This window comes from Panthera uncia (assembly GCF_023721935.1).
Source record: "Panthera uncia isolate 11264 chromosome A1 unlocalized genomic scaffold, Puncia_PCG_1.0 HiC_scaffold_16, whole genome shotgun sequence".
In the NCBI taxonomy this organism is placed as follows: Eukaryota; Metazoa; Chordata; class Mammalia; order Carnivora; family Felidae; genus Panthera; species Panthera uncia.
The window spans coordinates 75,478,670-75,484,669 of NW_026057576.1; positions in this window are offsets into that span (position 1 = coordinate 75,478,670).

Genomic DNA, 6,000 nt, shown 5'->3' on the forward strand with positions numbered 1-6,000 from the left:
GCTCCCACACCCATAACCCAAATTCCTGGTAGTTCTAGGAATAGTTTCTCCTTTCTGTAGAGCAGTTGCCCTCACTACCTTTTATGGTTTGATACTTCGTTATATTCACTTCAGTTCTTTGTTACTCACTGTCTGATTTCCCTTTTGTATGTCTTTCTTCTGCAATAAACCAAGATCTGACAGGCTGCAGTGTGATTTCTTTGTGTCTGACCTAGCACCTAGCACCATGCTGAGCCCTTTCTGGTGCTTAGTAGGTGTCCCATGTGGAATGTGTTCACCAAAGTTAGCCCACATTTTTCCTTCTCTAAGAACGAAGATACACGAATGTTTTGTATTTCTTTAAGGTTTAGACAAAACTTGTAAGGGAAAGGAAATGCACCCACACACACATACCTAGCCAGTGATTAAAGTAGAAACATCAGAAGTTGCCCTGGTGATTAAATCACCCTTCAGAGGGGGGAGAAAAAGCAATAATTATGCAGGACGCATGCCACTTGCAGGCTGTAACTCAAGCTGAGCAGAGGAGGGAGACAAAGGTGAAAATACACTTAAAAAGAGACAAGGAGCAGGGAGGGTGGGTATGGAACAGAGAAGAGATGTGATCACTAAGCCTGGCAGTGACTAGTTAGAAGTGGTATAGGGTAAGACAAGAAGGACCACAAAGCTAGCAGGCATGCTGGCAGAAAGCCAAAGAACCCCTTGTCTTGAGATTTCTACTCTGGTTGGTAGTGATTATGCCCCAGTTTTGTTATCTTCCATTATAATCATGTACCTGGAGTTCCCTATAAAAATTTTTTATCGTGATCCCTATTATTATTTTTTAAGCCAATAAGATATGCATCTCATGTGGCATATTGGTATGTTTGTGGCCTTTATTCCCAGGACATATTCCCTGGGGTGTAAGTGAGTTCAAGGCTCCTCTAGAGACCGTGCAAGCCTCTAAACCCAGAACAGACTGGGTTAGGGAGAGGGAAGCTCAAACTCTCTGGAGACCATTGGTAAACAATTGTAGCAGTTCTCCCATTGCCTTGGACACAGAGTTGGCATCCAAGAAATACCAGGTGAATGAAAAATATCCCGTGGAAATAGCAAGTACTCCAATTACAATGATATTGATGGAAAATGGATGTAAATACCTCTGCGCTCCAGAGACATCTGCAAGAGCAGGCCTCAAAAGGCTGCACTACGCATTACAGGGTTCATCTAAGTATTGAAGTTAGGGTGATTATGAAGGTCATGGGGCCAGTGTAAGTGACATTTTCATCATTGAAACAGAGAAAGGTTAGCTTGCGTGACATACTGTGTTTACTAGAATACCAAGTAGTTGGGGTAGGTGGCTAATAATGCTTTACACTGTCTTTCCATTAAAAGAAATAGAAATTCTTGAGGGGCAATTTAAACATTTTCATATACTCTTGATGAATTGTAGGTTCTAGACCATCGTCCTACAGGTCCTACTAGAACTGTCCCATGAAGACCAGTTTTCTCGGGTCGACCTCATATTTGGCATACGTATATTGCATATCTTAATTATTTGTCTTTCATTTTTCAAGGGGGAGCTAATCCAAAATACAAACCATTTGTGTTCTAATAGCGTCATGTGTTTCCCTTATTAGAATGATTGTTGCTTAGAGCCTAAAATTTAAGAAAATAGATATTTTTTTAAATTTTTTTAACGTTTATTTATTTTTGAGACAGAGAGAGACAGAGCATGAACGGGGGAGGGTCAGAGAGAGGGAGACACAGAATCAGTAACAGGCTCCAGGCTCTGAGCTGTCAGCACAGAGCCCGACGCGGGGCTCGAACTCACGGACTGCGAGATCGTGACCTGAGCCGAAGTCGGCCACTTAACCAACTGAGCCATCCAGGCGCCCCAAGAAAATAGATATTAATGGGGAGTAACTCACTGCCCTTTAATTCTTCTTTATTGTTAGTAGAACTGGAGGAGAAGAAAGGACGAGGGGCCAATCTACCTGAGAAATAGGTCATTTTAGCGAAGGGTGTTCTTATCTCATCCTGAGCTTTGGGAAAATGCAAAGGAGTGATGATCCTGGCATGTGAAAAAAGTGCAGACCTAGATTATAATGGGGCACAGAAAATAGCCCTCTTTTTTACTTCCCTCAAGATTAAAGAGCCCTGTGGCATCTTGTTGGATTCCCCTTTCCTGCTTAAACTTCTCACTTCTTCCTCTGGAGACATTAGTCTTTCAATTCTCGTCCCACCCCCACTTGTTCGTTCTCTACCCACCCTTTCATTATGTCATTCTTGTTGTTTTCAACAATCCGAAGCTTACAGAAAAGGTAAAGGTAAGGTAAAAACTTTTAAGGAAGCATTTGAAAGTAAATTCCCAAGGGAATGCCCCATCCTCTCTGAATACTTCAACGTGTTTTTAGTGAACATTCTCCTGCATGTATACTGGTAATGCAACCTATAAAACCAGGAAACTAACACAAGTCCATTACTACACCTACTTCTCAGATCTCATTCATATTTGGCCAGTTATTCCAATATCATTTGTGGGAAAAGGGTCTCCTTATTGAGTGTAGGTGCAGAACCCCTCAACAGAACACTGTCAAACCGAATCCAGCAAAATAGAAAAGGATTACGGACCCTGATCAAGACCATGTGATCCTTATCATAGGAATGTAAGATTGGTTTAGAACCTGAGTTAATGCTATACATTAGTCAGCTTGGGCTGCTCAACAGAATACCACAGACTGGTGGTTTAAACAACAGACATTTATTTTCTAACAGTTCTGGAAGGTAGAGGTTCATGATCAAGGAGCCAGCAAATTTGATTTCTGGAAAGAGCTCTCTTACTGGCTTGTAGATGGTCTTCTTGATGTGTCCTACATGGCCTTTCGTCTGTGAGTTGATGTAAAGAGATCTCTTCCTTTTCTTATGAGGATCCCAGCTATCAAGTTAGGGTACCACGGTTATGACCATATTTAACTTTATCCCTTTAAAGGCCATATCTCCCAAAGCAGTCACACTGAGGGTTAGGGCTTCAACATAGGAATTTCTGGAGGACACAATTCAGTCCCTGATACCATATGAACAGGAAAAAGCATTTGACAACATCCAACACACTTTCTTCATGAAAAACACTCAACAAACTAGGAATTGAAGGAAAATTAAGCTCATAATGAACATTTATAAAATGCAGCTAACATTGTATTTCAAGGTAAAAGACTGAAAGCCTTCCTCCTTAAGATCAGGAACAAGACAAGGATAGATACTCTTGCCACTTCTATTCAACATTATACTGGAGGTTCTGTGCAGAGCGATTAGGCGAGAAAATAAAAAGTATCCAGATCAGAAGGGAAGAAGTAAAACTATACTTCTAGGTGAAATGATTTGTATATAGAAAATCCTAAGGAATCCACTAAAATCAGAAGTAATAAATGAGTTCATTGAGGTTTCAGGATTCAAGATTAAGGTGCACAAATATTTATATCTATGTACCATTAATAAATAGCCCAAACATGACAGTGTTGTGGGTTGAATTGTGTACCCCCCCAACGGATTTTTGACAAAAATGCCAAGACAGTTCATTATAGAAAGGACAATCTTTTCAACGGATGGTGATGTGTCAACTGGATGTTCACATGCAAATGAATAATTTGGATTCCTACACCACACCGTACAAAAAGTAACTCCAAATGGAACGAAGACCTAGAAGAAAATGTAGCCACAATCTTTGTGACCTTGGTTAGATTAGGCAATGGTTTCTTAGGTATGACACCAAAACAAGCAGCAAAAGAGAAAAAAAAATAGGTAAATTGAGCTTGCTAAAAATTTTTTTAAATGTGCCTCAAAGAACATTATCAAGAGAGTGAGAAAAATAACCTACACAATGACAGAAAATATGTAGGCATCACATATCTGATAAGGGACTTGTTTCTAGAACATGCAAACATTACAACACAACAATATAAACACAACCCAATTTAAAAATGGACAAAAGGATTTGAATACATTCTCCAAAGAAAATACACACGTGGCCAATAAGCACGTAAAAAGATACTCAATGTCATTAGTAATAAGGGCAGCGTGAATCAAAACCACAATGAGATAGTGCTTCACACCCACAAGGATGGATATAATCAAAAAGAAAACAATAAGTGTCAGCGAGAATGTGGAGAAAGTTTCAACACTTACATTGCTTGTGGTTATGTGAGAGGGAGGAGACGTTTTGGAAAACAGTCTAGCAGTTCATATAATGTTAAAAATGGAGTTAACATATGACCCAGGACTTCTACTCTCGGGTATATATCCAAGAGAACTGAAAATCTGGTCACAAAAAACTTGATTGTGCACAATTATTCATAGCAGCATTATTCATAATAGCAAAAAAAGTGGAACCAATCCAAATGCCCATTAAGTAATGGTTGAATAAACAAAATGTCATGTGCCCATACATGAATGTAATGTTATTCTGCAATAAAAAGAAATGAAATACTACTAGATGCTATAACATGAATGAACCTTGAAAACATTATACAAAGTGAAAGAAGCCAGTCACAAAAGACTGTGTATAGCTGGCCCTTGGACAACACAGATTTGAACTGCGCAGATCCACCTACACACGGATCTTTTAAATAGAAATACAGTATGTATTTTTCTCTTATGATTTTCTTAACACCTAGTTTCCTCTAGCTTTATTATAAGCATACGGTGTGTAATACATATACAAAGTATACTTCAATCAACTGTTATTGGTAAGGCTTTTGGCCAGCAGGAGGCTGTCAGTAGTTAAGTTTTGGGGGAGTCACAAGTTATATATGAATTTACGGCTGTGTGGGGGGTTCAGCCCCCTAACTTCCGTTGTTCAGCGTTCAACTGTACCATATGATTCCATTCATTTGCAGTGTCCAAAATGGGTGCCTCTGTTGAGACAAAAAAGATAAATGGCTGTCTAAAAGAGGCACTGAGGGGAAATGGGGAGTGACTACTGATGGATACAGAGTTTCTTTTTGGGGTGATGAAAATGTTCTGAAATAGATATTATCTACCTGTATTCACTATATGAAAAGGCTTCACCTTTAAACCCGTGAAGAGCGTTGCAGGTAAATTACATTTCAATAAAGCTGTTATAATAGGTGAGAGCATTTAGGAATATTCTAAGTAAAAAAAAAAAAAAAAAAAACTTGGATTCAAATGATAGTGTTGGATCTGGATAAAAGTGGCTGGATTCAAGATATACTTGGGATGTAGCTGATGGGGAGGAGTGTGGAAGAATACAGAATGAATAGTTCTGTATCTCTGCCTTTAATACCTGGATGATTAGGAGAACACAAGAAGGTTTTGAGAGAAACACCAGGAGTTCCAGTTGATTTTATAATGAGTTGGAAGTGCCTGTAAAACAAAATAATGAGCATTTTTCATTCTTTTGACTGCACAGCACCCATCCTTTGCTCTGGCAGTTCTATTGGATGAGTCAGAGCTGGTCTCCCAGTGTGGGATGCTCCTCTCACAGCAAAGGTGCAGGTTCTGTCTGTGACCCAGACTTTGTCAACCAGACACACTTGCCCCAGACTTTGAAGTGGAGGGTGGTAACATGGAAAAGGAAGGCCATACAAAATGCACACTAGGGTGGCGGTAGCCATGAGCAGCCGCTCAGAGCCTCCAGAGCCCGTGGCTCTGACGGTTTCCCAGATACAGGAATGCACGTGGCGGTGTAGGCTCAAGGGCCTGTGCTAATGGCAGCAGCAGAGGTATTCCTGTGGGCCCAATTCTGCAGTGTGATCAGGAGGGGATATATAGATACAGAGCCTCCATGCATGATTCCCTAGTTCTTTACAAAGATTCTGGAAGTTACCCCAAATCCATTCAGTGAAATCCTTTTCTGTTTAGTTAGCTAGAGACGATTTTTGTCATTTGCAAAAACAAGAGAAGCCTGAAGGACACGACATCCAACAGGTCATTAGGTTCTGGGACAGAGATCTAAAGCTAGGCATTGGCGTAGCCATCAATGACCCCACAAGAATGGGTGGTGCA